Here is a 21005-nt window from a genome sequence, read left to right as displayed (position 1 = left end):
GAAAAGGGGACGAAACAAACTCTTCCCTGAGCCTCCAGACAGAACGCAGCCCTCCCGACACTTTGATTTTTGCCCTGTGAGACCCACTTCAGGCTTTGTCCACCAGAACTGTCAGAGAATGAAGTTGTGTTGTTTTAAGCCACTACGTCTGTGGTAATTTGCTATAGCAGGGATGGGGAACCAGCACGTGGCTCCACTGACTTCCTGAGCATCACTTGACTATTCTAGGACTCTTTTCCCAGGCGCATGCTTTGATTCTTCATCACAAGATCTCCCCAAAAGACCCATCAACGGACTCTTCAGTAGAAAGTGTCACTGGGCCAGGTGTGGTGGCTCACACCTGTCATCCCAGCCGGGCAGATTGCTTGAACTCAGGAGCTTGAGACCAACCTGGGCAACATAGGGAGACTCTGTCTCTACAAAAAAAAAATTTTAAATTAGCTGGGTGTGGTGGTGCTAGCCTGTAGTCCCAGCTACTCAGGAGGCTGAAGTGGGAGGATCACCTGAACCCAGGAGGCTGAGGCTGCAGTGAGCCGTGATCTCGCCACTGCACTCTAGCCTGGGTGACAGAGCAAGGCCCTGTCTCAAAAAAAGAAAGCAAGCATCAACGTTTGTTTCCTAAGATTCTTTGAATCCCTCACCTCAAAATCCTCACCTTGGCCAGATGGCTCACACCTGTAATCCCAGCAGTTTGGGAGGCTGAGGGGGGGTGGATTACCTGAGGTCAGAAGTTCGAGACCAACCTGGCCAACATGGTGAAACCCCCTCTCTACTAAAAATACAAAAATTAGCCAGGCGTGGTGGCACGCACCTGTAATCCCAGCTACTTGGGAGGCTGAGGCTGGAGAATCGCTTCAACCTGGGAGGTGGAGGTTGCAGTGAGCCAAGATTGCACCACTGCACTCCAGCCTGGGCGACTGACCGAGACTCCGTCTCAAAAAAAAATCCTCACCTTGCTGCAGCCTGTCACCTTCTCCGGGTTCTGGCAGGACCTCCACAAGGGCAGGGATTTTTTTTTTTTTTTTTTTTTTTGAGATAGACTCCTGGTCTGTCACTGAGGCTGGAGTACGATGGTGCAATCTTGGCTCACTGCAACCTCTACCTCCCAGGTTCAATCAGTTCTCCTGCCTCTGCCTCCCAAGTAGCTAGGACTACAGGTGCGCCACCACGCCTAGCTAATTTTTGTATTTTTAGTAGAGACGGAGTTTCACCATGTTGGCCAAGATGGTCTCAATCTCTTGACCTTGTGATCCACCCGCCTCGGCCTCCCAAAGTGCTGGGATTACACCACTGCACCTGGCCAAGGGCAGGGATCTTGTACAAATTTCTTGCTCACTTATTTTTGCCAACACGTTTGGCTTTGCTGTGAGGTGCCCTAGGGAAGTGGGGCAAAGGGGAAAGAGAAAAACCGGTCTCCTATGCCTACTCCACTCTTGGGCTTGACCAGGTGCTTTGGGAAAGCACCTGCCCAGAGGGACAGCTGTGTCAGTCTAACCTATGCCCCAAAGCAGCAGAGACCAAAGGGAAGATTTGCCAGAGACAGATTTAGCCACTTCCAATCCCAAAGCCAGCCCTCGGCTGTAGTTGTGTGGCCTCGGGCAGGCAGCTTCCCTCTCTGAACCAGTTTCTTCAGCTGTAAAATGCCTAAGTCACTCCCCAGTGCAGTTGTGGGAGCTAAATAATTATTAAACCCCTGGAACACGATAGGCCCTCCATTCAGTACCAGCCTCTGAGCTTCCGTTTCCTCCTGCTTAAAGGGAATAATGATCCCTACCTAGCAGGGTTGTCAGGAGGAAGACTCATAGAAAACCCTGCCCTTGCTGCTGGGGGAGGCGGGTGGGAGCAAGGTGGGAGTGGCGCCTTGCCCATTTGCTGTGTGCCAAGCAGTCCTTTATCCGAACAAAAGATGTGCTTGATAAACTGACTCCTGTGGGGAGCTGCCAGGCCAGGCTGTCCCGGCCCCACAAGATAAATGATAGGTCACCATACCGTCAGGGACAGAACATGGAAAGTACGGGATGTCCTGAGACACGTTTTATCTCTGGTTGTCGGAGGAGCTGTGCAAGCTCGCTTCTGGCTGATATTTCTGTCAGAGAAGAGAGAATGCCTGCCTCTCTTGCCCCCAGCCCGTGGGAACCCCTGCAGGCAGCTACCTTCCTTGTCAAAAAGCTCAGTTTTGAGGTTGGGGTCTGGTGGCTGTACCACCCCCCAGAATCGTGGACCAGACCCAGCCCAGGAGGGGCCCTTTGGTTGTCCTCCTTAGACTAGGGAGAGTGGCTCTTCCCTGACTGGTCTTCTGAAATAACAAGATAGAGGCCGGGCGCGGTGGCTCAAGCCTATAATCCCAGCACTTTGGGAGACCGAGACGGGCGGATCACGAGGTCAGGAGATTGAGACCATCCTGGCTAACATGGTGAAACCCCGTCTCTACTAGAAAAAAAATACAAAAAAAACTAGCCGGGCGTGGTGGCGGGCACCTGTAGTCCCAGCTACTTGGGAGGCTGAGGCAGGAGAATGGCGTAAACCCGGGAGGCAGAGCTTGCAGTGAACTGAGATCCGGCCACCGCACTCCAGCCTGGGTGACAGAGGGAGACTGTCTCAAAAAAAAAAAAAGAAATAACAAGATAGAAAGCAGAGGCTGGGAAAACCAGCTTAGGGCAAAGAACAGACAATCACTTCCTGCTACCCTGAGCCGAAAATAAGAGAGACTGTGTGGGGGAATTTGTACGACTGATGGACGTGATCTCAAGATAGGAATCTTCTCACTGTCTGCTGAAACGGACCCGCTAAGCCAGGGCCTGCCAAGGAGGACAAAATCTCTGATCTTTCACCAAGAATCTCCCTGAAGCTGCCCTTGGCCAATGGAAGCTGCTGTGGTGGCTGCTGGGGGTGACAGTGATGGTGGTGTCACTTCTCTCTGAGCTTCCATTTCTTTGCCTGTAAGACGGGCTTGGTGTCCCCTGCCTTGCAGAGGGTGGGGGACAGGAGATGGTGTGTGCACGGTGCTGGGGGCTGAGGGACACTCTCTGTGGCCTGGTCCTGAGGCCCACGGGAACTACAGCAGTGTGCTCACAGCAATGAGGACAAGAGAAGCCCCTGGAAATATTTTATATCTTGTCCTGGGTAGTGATTACCCATATGTCAAAAGTCATGAGATGGGCTGGGCCCGGTGGCTCATGCCTGTAATCCCAGTACTTTGCAAGGCTGAGGCAGGTGGATCACTTGAGGTCAGGAGTTTGAGAACAGCCTTGCCAACACAGTGAAACCCTGTCTCTACTAAAAATACAAAAATTAGCTGGGCGTGGTGGCGTGTGCCTATAATCCCAGCTACTCAAGAGGCTGAGGCAGGAAAATCACTTGAACCTGGGAGGCGGAGGTTGCACTGAGCCAGGACTGCACCACTGCACTCCAGCCCGGACGACAGAGCAAGACTCTGTCTCAAAAACAGAAAAAAAAAAATCACTGAATGTATCTTCAAACCTTTTTACTTTACTATATATTTTTTGAGCCATGAAAGTGAAAGTTGTTCCTATCCCCACTCGAAACCCTGAGCAGAGGCGCTGCTCAGAGGCACTGCTCTGTTGAAAGCCATCCTGTGACTTAGTCCATCGCCCTCCTTGGCATTTCCTGAGGATCAGAAACTAAGCTCTTCACGCTGGCTGATTGTCCCTAACATCAGAGGAGGCTTAGAGAGAGGAGGAAGTGGCCCCACCTTGGCTGCTGGTTCCTGACCTTTGGGAGTATTGCTAGGCTTTCTGTAGCCAGTGATGGGGAAATAAATACACAGTGATTTTTATTTTTTTTATTTTATTTTTTTGAGACAGAGTTTCGCTCTTGTTGCCCAGGCTGGAGTGCAGTAGCCTGATCTCGGCTCACGGAAAACTCCGCCTCCTGGGTTCAAGTGATTCTCCTGCCTCAGCCTCCAGAGTAGCTGGGATTACAGGCATGCGCCACCACGCCCAGCTAATTTTTGTATTTTTAGTAGAGATGGGGTTTCACCATGTTGGTCAGGCTGGTGTCAAACTCCTGACCTCAGGTGATCCACCTGCCTCTGACTCAGCTCAACCTAGAAATCTAGGATTTTTCATTTTTACTTAAAAAAAAAAAGTCAAATCACTTCCTTCCTTTTCAGCAAATACCACAGTGGCTCCCAATCTTACTCAGAGTAAAGCTATCTGGGACGGGCACAGTGGCTCACTCCTGTAATCCCAGCACTTTGGGAGGCCGAGGTAAGAGGATCATGAGGTCAAGAGATTGAGACCATCCTGGCTAACATGGTGAAACTCTGTCTCTACTAAAAATATAAAAAATTAGCTGGGTGTGGTGGCGCCAGCCTGTAGTCCCAGCTACTTGGGAGGCTAAGGCAGGAAAATCTCTTGAACCTGGGAGGCGGAGGTTGCAGTGAGCTGAGATCACGCCACTGCACTCCAGCCTGGCGACAGAGTGAGACTCCACCGTCTCTAAATAAATAAATAAATAAGTAAATAAATAAATAAATAAAAGCCAACGTCTGGACAACATCTCATGGTCCTGTCCTGTCTGCTCCCCATTTCTCTTGGAACTACTATTTTCTTCTGCCCTCCTTACTCAGCCCAGCCACACTGCCTTCTGTCCTGGTCTCGAATCTGTCAGACACAGTCCTGCCTCTGGGCCCTTGCTATGGCGGATCTCTCTGCCTGGAATTCTCCCCTAGGTTTCCATGAGGCTGACATCTCATTTCCTTCAAACTGTGGTTTGAATCTTACCTTCTCCATAAGGCTCACCCTGGCCACCTTATCTGTTCTGCAGTCTGCCCTGCCTTCCCCATTCCTGAGGCCACTTCCCTGCCTCTACTTTTCTTTCCATAGCGTATATCACCTGATAACACACTATCTAACTTTTTTTTTTTGAGATGGAGTCTTGCTCTGTCGCTCAGGCTGGAGTACAGTGGCGCGATCATCTAGGTTCACTGCAACCTCTGCCTCCTGGGGTCAAGCGATTCTCCTGCCTCAGCCTCCTAAGTAGCACCCACCACCATACCCTAGTTTTCTTTCTTTCCTTCTTTTCTTCCTTCCTTCCTTCTTTCCTTCCTTCCTTCTTTCCTTTTCTTTCTTCAGTCTTGGTCTGTCACCCAGGCTGGAGTACGGTGGCCTGATCTTAACTCACTGCAACCTCCGCCTTCTGGGTTTAAGTGATTCTCCTGCCTCAGCCTCCCAAGTAGTTGGGATTACAGGCACGCACCACCATGCCTAGCTAATTTTGTATTTTTTAGTAGAGACGGAGTTTCACCATATTGGCCAGGCTGGTCTCGAACTCCTGACATCAGGTGATCCACCTGCCTCGGCCTCCCAAAACGCTGAGATTACAGGTGTGAACCACCGTGCCTGGCCATGCCCGGCTAATTTTTGTACTTTTTAGTAGAGACGGGCTTTCACCATGTTGGTCAGGCTGGTCTTAAACTCCTGACCTCCGGTGATCTGCCTGCCTTGACCTCACAAAGTGCTAGGATTACAGGCATGAGCCACCACGCCCAGCCTCACACCATCTAACTTATTATCCCTACTGCCTAACATCTGTCCTCCTGAGGCAGGGCTCTCGGTTCATCAATGAACTACAGGTACCAGTATCGTGCCTGATATACAGCCACAACCACAATTTGTTAAATTGAACTAAGCTAATAATTTGTTTTGGATTTCTCTCCCGTATAAACAAAAAAGTCTACACTGAAATGAGTGAAAACCTCCACTTCTCTTCCAAGAGCTTGGCTCTGTGTCCTGAAGCTTGGCCCTGGGTCCTGACTCCTGCCCGCCTGCTTCCCAGAACACTCCGGGGGGGCTTGGCTGCCTGTCTTCTGATGGGGAGAGAGCCAGAGACAGGCCTGTGTGTCTCCAAGAGGGGCTGGGTGCTGGGCCAGCTAGTCCCCGAGAGGGGCTGGGTGCTGGGCAGGCTGGTCCCCGAGAGGGGCTGGGTGCTGGGCCGGCTGGTCCCCGAGAGGGGCTGGGTGCTGGGCCGGCTGGTCCCCGAGAGGGGCTGGGTGCTGGGCCGGCTGGTCCCCGAGAGGGGCTGGGTGCTGGGCCGGCTGGTCCCCGAGAGGGGCTGGGTGCTGGGCCGGCTGGTCCCCGAGAGGGGCTGGGTGCTGGGCCGGCTGGTCCCCGAGAGGGGCTGGGTGCTGGGCCGGCTGGTCCCCGAGAGGGGCTGGGTGCTGGGCCGGCTGGTCCCCGAGAGGGGCTGGGTGCTGGGCAGGCTGGTCTCCGAGAGGGACTGGGTGCTGGGCAGGCTGGGATTGGAACAAGGCCACTGAGGCATTACCCCAACACACCCACCTTTGGTAACCATTCCGTTTGGACTGGAAAAGACCGTGCATTTTATTTATTTATTTATTTATTTATTATTTATTTATTTATTTATTTTTTTGAGACAGAGTCTCGCTCTGTCGCCAAGGTTGGAGTGCAGTGGCCGGATCTCGGCTCACTGCAAGCTCCGCCTCCCGGGTTCCCGCCATTCTCCTGCCTCAGCCTCCCGAGTAGCTGGGACTACAGGCGCCCGCCACCTCACCCGGCTAGTTTTTTGTATTTTTTAGTAGAGACGGGGTTTCACCGTGTTAGCCAGGATGGTCTCGATCTCCTGACCTCGTGATCCGCCCGTCTCGGCCTCCCAAAGTGCTGGGATTACAGGCTTGAGCCACCGCGCCCGGCCGACCGTGCATTTTAAATTTAGTTTGCACGTTGACACACGAACACCCATCCAGGAGTGAAGCACACAGCAGCTGATATTTATTGACAAGTATGGGTGGTTAGGCCTAGAAGCTCCCTGTTAGGGAACCTCTGATTGGGAGCTGCCTGCCTGGCTGCCAAGCCCAGCCCGGCCCCTGGAGTTCATTCCTGAGATAGCCAAGATGGCTTTCAGGGGTGATGCCACCCTGCTTAAGGACAGCAGTCAGATGGGTGATGGCCACAGGGTCACTGGGCATTGTCCTCTCACTCGACACTGGGCTAATCACAGAGGTCATCAGATTTCAGGGAGGAATGCTTAGGAGGCCCGTTTTAGAGATGTGGAGCCTGAGTCCTGAGTTAGAGGTTGTCCTTAACCTGACCCCAGAGCTGGCCTTTGGTAGTGGAGGACGTTCTCGTCACACAGCCAGCCCTGTTCTAGCTGTGGGGCTGTGGGCTCGTGCCCACCTGGTAAGCTCTCAAGAGACAGCTAACTTTACTACTCAGCCTTTCTTTCTTTCTTTTTTTTTTTGAGAGAGAGTCTCACTCTCTCGCCCAGGCTGGAGTGCAGTGGTGTGATCTCAGCTCACTGCAAGCTCCGCCTCCCGGGTTCACGTTGTTCTCCTGCCTCAGCTTCCCGAGTAGCTGGGACTACAGGCGCCCACCACCACACCCAGCTAATTTTTTTTTTTTTTTTTTTGAGACAGAGTCTGGCTCTGTCGCCCAGGCTGGAGTGCAGTGGCGCGCTCTCCGCTCACTGCAAGCTCCACCGTCTCCTCGGTTAATGCCATTCTCCTGCCTCAGCCTCCCTAGAGGCTGGGATTACAGGTGCCCTCCATAATTTTGTGTATTTTTAGTAGAGACGGGGTTTCACCATGTTAGCCAGGATGGTCTCGATCTCCTGACCTTGTGATCTGCCCGCCTCGGCCTCCCAAAGTGCTGGGATTACAGGCGTGAGCCACCGCACCTGGCCTGCTACCCAGCCTTCCATATGCAATTTCAGGGTTCCTCCGTTCTCTAACTTTGTGCTTCCCTGAGTCAGGAAACTGAAAGTGAGCTCTTCCCCTCTTAGAAATGTGGAAAAGCAGGACTGCTCCAGTGATAAGAAAATTCCAGTGGTCAGAAAAGATTGGAGGGCTAGGCATGGTGGCTCACACCTGTCATTCCAACACTTTGGGAGGCCAGGGCAGGAGGGTCGCTTGAGTGCGGAAGTGTGAGACCAGCCTGGGTAACACAGTGAGACCCTGTCTCTACGAAAAAACAAAAACAAAAAATAGCCAGCCATGGTGGTGCACCTGTAGTCCCAGCTACACTTGACCCCAGGTGTTCAAGGCTGTAATGAGCCATCCGTGATTCTGCCACTGCCTGGGTGAAAGAGTGAGACTCTGTCTCAAAAACAAACAAACAAACAAAAACAAAACAAAACAAAATGGGCCGGATGCGGTGGCTCACGCCTGAAATCCCAGCACTTTGGGAGGCCGAGGCAGGCAGATCACGAGGTCAGGAGTTCAAGACCAGCCTGGCCAACATGGTGAAACCCCGTCTCTACTAAAAATACAAAAAAAAATTAGCCAGGCATGGTGGCGGGTGCCTGTAATTCCAGCTACTCGGGAGGCTGAGGCAGGAGAATCACTTGAACCCGGAAGGCAGAGGTTGCAGTGAACTGAGCTCACACCATTGCACTCCAGCCTGGGTGACAAGAATGAAACTCTGTATTCAAAACAAAACAAAACAAAACAAAACCGGAAAGGAAAGAAAAGACTGGGTATCCTTGCAATGGAATATTACTCAGCCATAAAAAGAAATGAAATCCTGACTCATGCTGTGACGTGGATGAACCTGATGTGAAGGGAGAGTAGCCAGACATAAAAGGTCACTTTTTTTTTTTGAGATGGAGCCTCACTCTGTTGCCCAGGCTGGAGTGCAGTGGCACCACCTCAGCTCACTGCAACCTCCACTTCCCGGGTTCAAGCGATTCTCCTGCCTCAGCCTGGAGTAACTGGGACTACAGGTGCACAGTCACATGTTTTGTGATGATTCCACGTATATAAAATGTCCAGAATGGGCAAATCTATATATACAGAGAAAGCAGATTTGTGGTTGCCAGGGGGTAGGCAGGGTGGGGAAATGGGAATGACTACGTCATGCGTATAAAGTTTTCTTCTGGGATGATGAAAATGTTCTGGAAATGGATGGTAAAGATGGTTGCAAAATATTGTGACTGTACCAATGACACGGAATTGCACACTTGAAGATGGTTAGTTTTACGGTAAGAAAAAAGTAAAACTAAGCTAAGCTTCTGTCTTGTTCGTGGCTGAATTTACAGTGCCTAGCACAGTGTGCGCCCAGAGTTGTGCTTGGTAAATATTTGTGGAAAGGCAGACGGCCTGAACGTGTGCGTTAAATGCGGGGGAATTCCTGGAGCCGATTGTGGTGCCGTGCCCTCCTTCTGTCTCTGGAGAGACAAACACACTTGTGGCTGCCTGAGCTCTGACCACGGTCCAGCAGCCCCTGACGGAATCCATCTGCTGCTCCTTGGACTCTGGGCCTCTGATCCCAATGCTGATGTGCAGGGCTGTGGACACACAAGGAGCATTTCCTGGCTGCAGCTCCGGGACAGGACCCAACTCCCAGGAGAGGCAGATGGGGGAGGAGGAAAAGGAGAAATGTTTGTCTCAGCACAAACCACTTCCATTTCCAGGGAAGCTGCTGTCACCCTGAGTGTGGCTCGAGGCAGAGGCTCTGGAGTCAGAGGGAGCCACAACCCTCCCATGCCCGACTGTCCATGCATTAACTAGGCACATACAGTCTCATGCTCACACGCACACGGCCCATGGATGCCAGTTCCCACGGGTTGCAGAGGAGATGGGCAATTCCTGTGTGCAGGTCTCAGACACATCAGGGACCCATTTCCTAGGAGCCCTGTGGGGAGCTCTGCCTTCCTCGGATTGGATTCCACCAGTGATTAGCTCCCGGGAAGTTGGCTGGAGTTTTCAAACCACTTCCACTTTCTGAGTAGTCTCCAAGCCCCAAAACAACCTCCATTCCGCAAGAAGTACCACCCCTTTCCCTGAGGGCCTTTCTCACGGGACAGCACTTTATGACTGGTTTGTGTTTTTTTCTGTTTTTGTTTTTGTTGTTTGTTTATTTATTTATTTATTTATTTATTTACTTTTGAGATGGAGTCTTGCTCTGTTGCCCTGGCTGGAGGCTGGAGTGCAGTGGCACAATCTTGGCTCAGGTTCAAGCACTTCTCCTCCCTCAGCCTCCCGAGTAGCTGGGATTACAGGTGTGCACCACCATGCCAGGCTAATGTTTTTGCATGTTTAGTAGAGACGCGGTTTCACCATGTTGGCCAGGCTGGTCTTGAACTCCTGACCGCAAGTGATCCGCCCACCTCGGCCTCCCAAAGTGCTGCGATTACAGGAGTGAGTCATCACGCCTGACCAACTGGTTTTTACTAATCATCCAAATATGCCAGATGCTGCAATTGTCAAGAGGGAAATGTGTGCGTCTTCTTTCACTTCTGATACGAGAGCCATCTCTGCAACTTCCTGAGTTTCATCTCAGCTGCAACTTTGCCAGGCACCGGGAACTCATTATAGTAATAGTAATAACAACAGCAAATGGCTGGGCGTGGTGGCTCATGCCTGTAACCCCAGCACTTTGGGAGGCCAAAGCAGGCGGATTGCCTGAGGTCAGGAGTTCGAGACCAACCTGGCTAACGTGGCGAAACCCCCATCTCTATTAAAAATACAAAAATTAGCTGGGCATGGTGGCAGGTGCCTGTAATCCCAGTTACTTGGGAGTCTGAGGCAGGAGAATCGCTTGAACCTGGGAGGCGGAGATTGCAGTGAGCCACGATTGCACCATAGCACTCCAGCCTGGGCGACAAGAGTGAAACTTTGTTAAAACAAAACAAAACAAAACAAACAACCAAAAAAAAAAAAAAATCAGCAAACAATGGTGTCATTTGTTAGGCACCTCCTAATGGTCAAACACCCTTTAGGTGCCATATATATATACATATATATATATATATATTTTTTTTTTTTTTGAGGTGGAGTCTTGCTCTGTCACCCAGGCTGGAGTGCAGTGGTGCTATCTCAGCTCATTGCAACCTCTGCCTCCCAGGTTCAAGCAATTCTCCTGCCTCAGCCCCCTCAGTAGCTGGGATTACAGGCGCCTACCACTACACTGGCTGATTTTTGCATTTTTAGTAGAGATGGGGTCTCACCATGTTCGCCAAGCTGGTCCCGAACACCTGACCTCAGGTGATCCACCCGCTTCGGCCTCCCAAAGTGCTGGGATTACAGGCGTGAGCCACCGCGCCCAGCCAGGTGCTTTCTATTTTATACCAGCATCATCACCCTGTACTGTGCAGCATTATCAGGCCCCTGTTACAGAGGGAGATAAAGGATCAAGTCAGTGAATGACCTTATCTAAGATAACAGATCTGGACAGAGATGTGGCTGGCTCCAGCCAGAGCCCATTATCTTGAACCCCAGCCAGAGCTGAGAGAGCTGAGGTTTGAGTTCAGGCCAGCTGTTCCCTTCTTGCACAACTTTCCTTGTTCAAAATTCTTCAAGATTCTTTCTTTATAGTGAGCTGGATCTGCCTTTTAGGGCCACACATGTACACACACACACACACACACACACACACACGCTTGCTTTTCCTCTCCACTGCCCTTCAGAAATTGAAGGACATCACCCAGTTCACCCCAAATCTTGTCTTCCAGGCAAAACAAGCGCTGCCCCGTGAGCTCATCCTTGCATCTCAGGTTTTCCAGCCCCTGTAACCACCAGTTGGTTGCAGTTTGTAAAGGTCCTTCTTAGACGGGCCTTATCCCATGTGCTGCTGACTCAGCTCAGACTATCGGGAGCCTCCATCCTTCACGGGGCCCCCCTCACTGCTATAAGCACAGGAAGAATTGTGACTCCGAGCAGGTCTGGCCACATCATTTGTGAAGTCCAGTGCAAAATGAAAATGCAAAGCCGCTTGTTCAAAAATTATTAAGAATTTCAAGACAGCGACAGAAAACATTAAAGCAAGCCTTGGGGGGTCCTTCTTCATGCAGGGCCCTGTGTGACTGCAGGAAGCCGGCCCAGGTTTCAAGCTCAGGATGACTCAACATAGGGCCAGTAAGGAAGGCACGTCCTAATCAAAACCCACACAAGGATAACATCAGAGATAGCTGAAGACACAATCAGCTTGATAGGGCCTCTCATGATATAGTGAATGCCAACATGTTATTATGAATAATAACATGAGCAGTAAATAGCAGCTAGCATTCTTTTGTGCTTCACCCCAGCCAAGCAACATACAATTTTTTTTTTTTTTTTTTTCTGAGACAAAATCTAGCTCTGTCATCCAGGCTGGAGTGCAGTAGCGAAATCTCAGCTCACTGCAGCCACCGCCTCCAGGGTTCAAGCAATTCTCATGCCTCAGTCTCCCAAGTAGCTGGGATTACAGGCACCCACACCACACCCATATAATTTTGGCATTTTTTTTTTTTTTTTTGAGACAGAGTCTGGCTCTGTGGCCCAGGCTGGAGTGCAGTGGCACGATCTCGGCTCACTGCAAGCTCCACCTCCCGGGTTCACGCTATTCTCCCGCCTCAGCCTCCGAGTAGCTGGGACTACAGGCGCCCGCCACCACGCCCGGCTAGTTTTTTATATTTTTAGTAGAGACGGGGTTTCACCATGTTAGCCAGGATGGTCTCGATCTCCTGACCTTGTGATCCACCCGCCTCGGCCTCCCAAAGTGCTGGGATTACAGGCTTGAGCCACCGCACCCGGCCAATTTTGGCATTTTTAGTAGAGATGGGGTTTCGTCATGTTGGCCAGGCTGGTCTCAAACTCCTGGCCTTAAGGTATCTGCCTGCCTCGGTCTCCCAAAGTGCTAGGATTACAGGCATGAGCCATCAGGCCCGGACGCAATTTTTTTTTTTTTTTTTTTTTTTTGAGACAGAGTCTCACTCTCTCGCCAGGCTAGAATGCAGTGGCGTGATTGCGGCTGACTGCAAGCTCTGCCTTCCAGGTTCATGTGATTCTCCTGCCTCAGCCTCCCGAGTAGCTGGGACTACAGGCATGTGCCACTACGCCCAGTTAATTTTTGTATTTTTAGTAGAGACAGGTTTCACCATGTTGGGCAGGCTGGTCTCGAACTCCTGACCTCGTGGTCCTCCCGCCTCGGCCTCCCAAAGTTCTGGGATTACAGGAATGAGTTACTGCGCCTGGCCTGTTTTTTAATTTTTAAACTTTTTTCTTAAAAATGAAGACACAAACACACATGTTAGCCTGGGCCTACACAGGGCAGAATCACCAATATCACTGTCTTCCACCTCCACATCTTGTCCCACTGGAAGGCCTTCAGGGGCAACAACATGCATGGAACTGTCATCTCCTATGATGACAATGTTTCTTCTGAAAACCTCCCTGAAGGACCTAATTGAAGTTGTTTTACAGTTATCCTTTTTTTTTTTTTTTTTTTTTTCCCTGAGACAACGCTGTCACGCAGTCTGGAGTGCAGTGCTGGGATCGTGGCACACTGCAGCCTCAACTCCTGGGCTCAATTGATCCTCCTGCCTTGGCCTCCCAAAGTGCATAAGCCACTATGCCAAGTTTTTTTGTTTTTTTTTTTTAAATAAACCTTATAGTGGTACAATGGCTAAGACATCCCTAGGTGATAGGAATTCTTCAGGTCCATTATAATCTATGGGATCACCACTGTATATGCAGTCAGCTGTTAACCAAAATGCCATCATGAGGCACATGACCATAAATATATCCTTTTATATAAAAACAGGAACCAGACATGGCAGCCCACATCTATAATCCCAGCACTTTGGGAGGCTGAGGGAGGAGGATTGCTAAAGACCAGGAGTTCAAGACCAGCCTGGGCAACATAATGAGACCTCATTTCTAAAATCAAATTTTTTAAAATTAGCCAGGCGTGGTGGCTCACACCTGTGTTCCCGGCTACTCAGGAAGCTGAGATGGGAGGATCACTTGAGCCCAGAAGGTTGAGGCTGCAGTGCAGCAGTGATTGCACTGCTGCACTCCAGCCTCCTGGGTGACAACCTCCTGCATTTCCCTGTCTCAGGGAAATGCAGATCGATTAGATAGATAGATAGATAGACAGACAGACAGACAGACAGACAGACAGACAGATAGATAGATAGATAGATAGATAGATAGATAGATAGATAGATGTACTATGCCATATAATTGGCTCATGTGATTATGGCGGCTGAGAAGTACCATTAACTGCTGTCTGCACGCTGGAGACCCAGGAGAGCTGGTGGTGCAGTTCAGAGTCCAGAGGCCTGAGAACCAGGAAGCCAGTGGTATAAATTTCAGTCCAAGGGCAGAAGATGAGAGGAGATGTCTCAGCTCAAGCAGGCAGGCAAGAAAAAAGGGGCAAATTCCTTCTTCCTCTGCCTTATTATTATTATTATTATTATTTGAGACAGAATCTCACTCTGTCTCCCAGGCTGGACTGCCCTGGTGCAATCTCAGCTCACTGCAACCTCCACCTCCCAGGTTCAAGTGATTCTCCTGCCTCAGCCTCCTGAGTAGCTGGGATTACAGGCGCCCTTCGCCATGCCCGGCTAGTTTTTGTATTTTATTTATTTATTGTATTTTTTTTTAATGTATCTTTTTTGAGACAAAGTTTCACTCTGTAGCCCAAGTTGGAGTGCAGTGGTGCGGTCTCTGCTCACTGCAAGCTCTGCCTCCCCGGCTCAAGCAATTCTTGTGCCTCAGCCTCCTGAGCAGCTGGCACTACAAGCGTGCACCATCACATCTGGCTAATTTTTTTGTATTTTAGTAGAGACAGGGTTTCACCATGTTGGCAAGGCTGGTCTTGAACTTCTGACCTCAAGTGATCCACCTGCCTCAGCTTCCCAAAGTGCTGGGATTACAGGCATGAGCCACCGCACCCAACCTGCGTTTTGTTTTATTCAAGCCCGTAACAGATTAGACGATGCCCACCACCACTGGGGAGCGCACTCTATTGTGTCTGTGGATTCACATGCCAGTCACAGCCTCACAGACATACCCAGAGACAATGTGTAATCTGGGCACCTTTGGCCAGTGAAACTGACCCAAAAGACTAACCGTTACAAGTTCACCCCTTGCCAACTAGGTACCCCGTAGACATTTCCTAAACCGTACTTAATCTCCAAGTAAAGACAAAGCAAAGTCATAATTCCACCTAACACGATGCAACTCTCCTGCATACACCAAAACCACACACATCCCTTCCCCAGAAGAGGAGGTAAGAAGAAGAGAAAAGTGGCCGGGCGCGGTGGCTCAAGCCTGTAATCCCTGCACTTTGGGAGGCCGAGACAGGCGGATCACAAGGTCAGGAGATCGAGACCATCCTGGTTAACACGGTGAAACCCCGTCTCTACTAAAAAATACAAAAAACTAGCCAGGTGCGGTGGCGGGCGCCTGTAGTCCCGGCTACACGGGAGGCTGAGGCAGGAGAATGGCGTAAACCCGGGAGGCGGAGCTTGCGGTGAGCTGAGATCCGGCCACTGCACTCCAGCCTGGGCGGCAGAGCGAAACTCCGTCTCAAAAAAAAAAAAAAAAAAAAAAAAAAGAAGAAGAAGAGAAAAGTGATGTTTACGCTTCTCCTTGACATCCCATAGCTTAAATACTATGATACATCTTACGTTACATGATAAGAGAGTAAGAGAGGAAAGGAAACAAAGATATATATATATATATATATACACATATATATATACACACACACACACAGACACACATGCATAGAAAAATAAGGAGGAGAAACTAATGACAATCACAGTCTCTGTTTCTGTGGCTGATCACGTGGTTATAGCTGGTATTTATAATCACCTTCTTCCACTACTGGGTCTGTACAGCCTTTGCCTTCAGCAAGCACCTCAGCTGGTCATGTTTTGGGTGTTTTTTGTCACCCAAGCTGGAGGGCAGTGGTACGATTTTGGCTCAATTCAGCCTCGACTTCCTGGGCTCAAGTGATCCTGCCACCTCAGTCTCCCAAGTAGCTGGGACCACAGGCACGCAGTTTTTGTATTTTTGGTAGAGGTGGGGTTTCGCCATGTTGGCCAGGCTGGTCTCAAACTCCTGACCTCGTGTGATGCACCCGCCTCAGCCCCCAAACTGCTGGAATTTCAGGCGTGAGCCACCACGCCCAGCCAAGTCGTGGTTCTTTATCTGGGTGGAGTGACCCAAACCTTCATTCCTGAAGAGTCTGGGCCATTCATAGTCTGATCTAGATTTGGTTATTGTCATTTTCCACAGGACATGGTGATACTAAGAGGTGGCTTAAGGAGGCCAGGCGCAGTGACTCATGCCCATAATCCCGGCACTTTGGGAGGCCAAGGCGGGCGGATCATGAGGTCAGGAGTTCGAGACCATCCTGGCTAACACGGTGAAAGCCTGTCTCTACTAAAACTACAAAATATTAGCCGGGCGTGGTGGTGGGCGCCTGTAGTCCCAGTTAGAGGCAGGAGAATGGCGTGAACCCGGGAGGCGGAGCTTGCAGTGAGCCGAGATGGTGCCACTGCACTCCAGCCTGGGCAAAAGAGTGAGACTCCGTCTCAAAAAAAAAAAAAAGAAAAGAAAAGAAAAGTGCACAACTAGGTACACTGCTCAAGTTTCCGCCCGCTGGGAGGATTGCTCTTCCCCACTGTCCCTCAGGGGTGTCCCTGAGGGGAGCTACAGTGCTGCGGTTGTCCACCTCCAGAGGATGCCCACATATCCTGAGGAATCATTCGTAAACCAGGCCCGAGTCTCCTCTTCCTCGGCCACCTGATAGCAGGGAACTCCCTGTGAGCCGTGGATGCTTGAAGAGAGAAGGCAGGGTGGCAGGAGAGGGGACGCTTAGTATTTGGGCCACTTCATGTCACTTACTTGTGCCTTCAGGGCCTGCTCTGGCCTGGCCATGTGTCTACTGCTTCTGCATGATGATGGGGTGCTGCTGTGCACACCCAACTTTATGGCTTGGTGGTCAAATCGCACCCAGTTCATGATGAGAAGCTCACGTCACATGGTAATTTGGTTGTCCATGGTTAGGTGTTCAGTCTCTACTGAGGCCCTGTTCTGAACCTTACCCAAACTAGTAGTTTTTTAGGTCACTGGGTAAATGGGCTGGAGTAACTAACACACCCAGATAAGGAATATGTGGCCTCCACAATCCAAGGATGCCCACTGGACATTGTGCCTCTTTTTTGCTTGTAGGAGAGGCCAAGCAACAATTTATCTTTCACCTTAAAAGAGATAGCTGGACAGGCCCCACACCACTGGACTCCTAGAAATTTCACTGATATAGAACTCCTCTGAATTTTACTCATATTTATTTCTAACCTTGACATGCAAATGTCTTACCAACAAGTCTAGATTATCTTCTTTTTTTTTTTTTTTTGAGATGGAATCTCGCTCTGTCATCCAAGCAGGAGTGCAGCGGCCCGATCTCGGCTCACCGCAACCTCTGACTCCCAGGTTCAAGCAATTCTCCTGCCTCAGCCTCCCGAGTAGCTGGGACTATAGGAGTGTGCCACCACACCCAGCTAATTTGTTTTGTTTTGTTTTTGTTTGTCGGTTTTTTTCCGAGACGGAATCTCGCTCTGTTGCCAGGCTGGAGTGCAATGGCGTGATCTCGGCTCACTGCAAGCTCTGCCTCCCGGGTTCAAACAATTCTCCTGCCTCAGCCTCCCAAGTAGCTGGGACTACAGGCACGAGCCACCACGCCCAGCTAATTTTTGTATTTTCAGTAGAGACAGGGTTTCACCCTGTTGGCCAGGCTGGTCTCAAACTCCTGACCTCAGGTGATCCACCTGCTTCGGCCTCCCAAAGTGCTGGGATTACAGGTGTGAGCCACTGCGCCCAACCTAGAGTACTTATTGCTACCAATACTTCTTGCTCACGATGTCCAATCAGAATAGTGTCATCAGGTTGGGCTGGTACCAGCAGCTGCAATTGGAGTTATCACCTGTTTAAGTGTATCATAATCCACTGTCATTCTCCAAGATCCTTCTGTTTTCTGCACAGGACAAATAAGAGGGTTGAACGGGGATGCGGGAGAATCTTCAACCCTGCATCTTTCCTGTCCTTGATGGTGGCATTCATCGCTGCAGTCCATCCAGGAATAAAGTGCTGTCTCTGATTTCCTAGGTAGAGGCAGTTCTCACGGCTTCCACTCAACTTTTCCCACCATCAGGAAATTAGTGTGGGATTCTGCCAGCTACTCGTATGTCTGTTCCAATTATGCACCTGGAGCTGGGAAAATAGCCGCAGGATGGGCTCGGGGACCCACTGGATCCACTGGACCCACTGTGAGAAGGAACTGAGTGAAAACCCGTGGGTCACGTGACCATCAGAAGCCCCTGCTTTGACTAGAGGGCCACGGTGACAGGTGAGGTCTCCTGGTGTCAGTATCAGTTCAGAGCCAGCGTCCAGTAGTCCCTGAGATATCTGATTATTTCCTTTCCCAGTGCAGTTACCCTGGTAAAGGTCTCTTTGGGGGAAGGTTGGGAGAAAGATTGAGAGTATAAATTTTCAGTAGCATACCAAAGTCCTTCGCCAAGGGGACCTGGCCTCCTCTTCATTCAAGAGGTCCTGGGTCTATAAACTGTCTCAAGTGTGAGAATTCACGGAGGGGCCATGACTCTTTTTGTTTTTTTTGAGATGGAGCCTCGTTCCCGTCACGCAGACTGGAGTGCACTGGCATGATCTCGGCTCACTGCAACTTCTGCCTCCCGGGTTCAAGCGATTCTCCTGCCTCAGCCTCCTGAGTAGCTGAGACTACAGGCACTCACCGCCATGCCTGGCTAATTTTTTGTATTTTAGTGAAGACGGGGTTTCACCATGTTGCCCAGGCTGGTCTCAAACTTCTGAGCTCAGGCAATCTGTCTGCCTCAGCCTCCCAAAGTGTTGGGATTACAGGTGTCAGCCCCCATGCTCTGCCAATATTGACAAATTATTAGTGAGATATTTAACTTTTTTTTCCGTATTAGGTCTCAAGGTCCGGTGTTGATTTTACACTCACTGCACGTATCAGTTGTACTCAATTTGGACTCACCACATTTTGGGTGCTCTGTGACCACACCTGGCTTGTAGCTGCCATATTGGACAGCACAGTTCTATAAAAAGAGATGGGCAAGTGTCATTTACTTTTCACTATGTAATAAAATGTTCTAGGGCCAGGTGCAGTAGTGACTCACACCTGTAATCCCAGCACTTTGGGAGGCTGAGGCAGAAAGACTGTTTGAGCCCAGGAGTTCGAGACCCCATCTCTACAAAGAAACAAAAAATTAGCCGGCCATGGTGGCACAGGCCTATAGTCCCAGCCTCTCGGGAGGCGGAAGCAGGAGGATTGCTCCAACCCAGAAGCTTGAGCTGCAGTGAGCTATGATCACGCCTGTGAATAGCCACTGCACTCCAGCCTGGGCAACAGGGCAAGAGCCCATCTCAAAAACAAAACAAGGCCGGGCGCGGTGGCTCAAGCCTGTAATCCCAGCACTTTGGGAGGCCAAGACGGGCGGATCACGAGGTCAGGAGATCGAGACCATCCTGGCTAACACGGCGAACCCCGTCTCTACTAAAAAGTGCAAAAAACTAGCCAGACGAGGTGGTGGGCGCCTGTAGTCCCAGCTACTCGGGAGGCTGAGGCAGGAGAATGACGTAAACCCGGGAGGCGCAACTTGCAGTGAGCTGAGATCCGGCCACTGCACTCCAGCCTGGGGGACAGAGCGAGACTCCGTCTCAAACAAACAAACAAACAAACAAAAAAAAAAACAAAGGAAGATGAAGCTGCCTTTGAGGGAGGTGCCCAAGTCACAGGCTGATTTTGAGCAAACTGGTCTTAAAGGTCACCTCTACAAACCCCAACTTAATGCAGAAAGAACAGCAAAAATCCCCTTCCTTCCATCTGTGAAATGGGAAATGTTAAACAAGGAAAAGAAAAAAAAAAAAAAAGCTCCCCTTTCCATCCAATATAATAATCCCAAACTAGGGGCTGAGTTTCACTGTTTGAAAAGTGCTTATTTTCTGTGACCACTTCATGCATTAAACTTTCTCTTTTTTTTTTTTCTGAGACGGAGTCTTTCTCTGTCGTCCAGGTTGGAGTGCAGTGATGCGATCTCAGCTCACTGAAACCTCCGCCTCCTGGGTTCAAGTGATTCTCCTGCCTCAGTCTCCGGAGTAGCTGGGATTGCAGGTGCCTGCCACCACACCTCTTCATTCTGGCCTTGTATTTTCAGGAGAGACAGGGTTTCACTGTGCTGGCCAGGCCAGTCTCAAACTCCTGACCTCAAATGATCCTCCCACCTTGGCCTCCCAAAGTGCAGGGATTACAGGCGTGAGCCAGCGCACCCGGCCACATTAAATATTTTTTTTTTTTTTTTTTTTTTTTTTTAGGCAGAGACTGGCTCTGTCACCACGCTGGAGTGCAGTGGCACGATCTTGGCTCACTGCAACCTCCACCTCCCAGGTTCAAGTGATTCTCCTCCCTCAGCCTCCTAAGTAGCTGGGACTACAGGCGAGCGCCACCACACCTGGCTAATTTTTGTATTTTTAGTAGAGACAGGGTTTCACTATTTTGGCCAGGATGGTCTCCATCTCTTGACCTCATGATTCGCCCACCTCTGCCTCCCAAAGTGCTGGGATTAGAGGCGTGAGCCACCGCACCCAGTCACATTAAACCTTCTTAACCCACTTGCAGACAAGGGGAAACTGAGTCCTGGAGAGGCCAACTAACCTGAGGAGCAGGAAGGAGAGAAGCCCTGAGCCCCCGCCTGGTTACCACCAGGCACTACTGCTTCCTAGCCGAGCACCATACTGAGCCTCACTTCTTCTATCTCTAAAATGGGCATGATAATAGACCTTCCTTCTAGGATTACTGAGATAGTCCAGGTAGGGAATCATACCTGGTGTTACATGTAAGCTCTCATTGCTATTGATATTGCTGTTGTTATTTTAACAACTGAGACTCAACCAGGCCAGGCTAAACCCAGAGGCAAAGCTTTTACGCAGAGGACAAGTTTTTATCCAGTCCCACCAGCTAAAAGGGGTAGGAAGTGAGTGCACCACTAACCACATTTACTCAGACAGTCAACAAATACGCAGCAGCCACTTAGGACACACGAGGAAGTTAAGTCATCCCCCTTATGACCCTGGGTCGCCAGGGTTAGATGTGCTCCTGCCAACATAGCCCGAGGAAGAGGGAGGGTTTTGTGGGAGCCACCTAATACCCTGTCCTCCACACCCGGTGAGGTCAGCACCCACTTTCCCACAACTATTGGGTAAACACACACCCAGCAAA

At 50.4% G+C, this 21005-nt stretch overlaps 1 long non-coding RNA gene across 1 annotated transcript; it reads left to right on the top strand.

Annotated features, from left to right (window-relative positions):
* The first annotated feature begins 3784 nt into the window (after positions 1–3784).
* Positions 3785–19098, top strand: LOC144335070 (uncharacterized). Its single transcript, XR_013405510.1, has 3 exons — positions 3785–4189; positions 6743–7427; positions 18921–19098. It is a non-coding gene; the product is annotated as an uncharacterized LOC144335070 (long non-coding RNA).
* The last annotated feature ends 1907 nt before the right edge of the window (positions 19099–21005 follow it).

Source organism: Macaca mulatta, chromosome 15 (genome assembly GCF_049350105.2).
Source record: "Macaca mulatta isolate MMU2019108-1 chromosome 15, T2T-MMU8v2.0, whole genome shotgun sequence".
NCBI lineage: Eukaryota > Metazoa > Chordata > Mammalia > Primates > Cercopithecidae > Macaca > Macaca mulatta.
The sequence above is the reverse complement of the archived record's forward strand: the minus strand, read 5'-3'. Positions and strand labels throughout refer to the sequence as shown.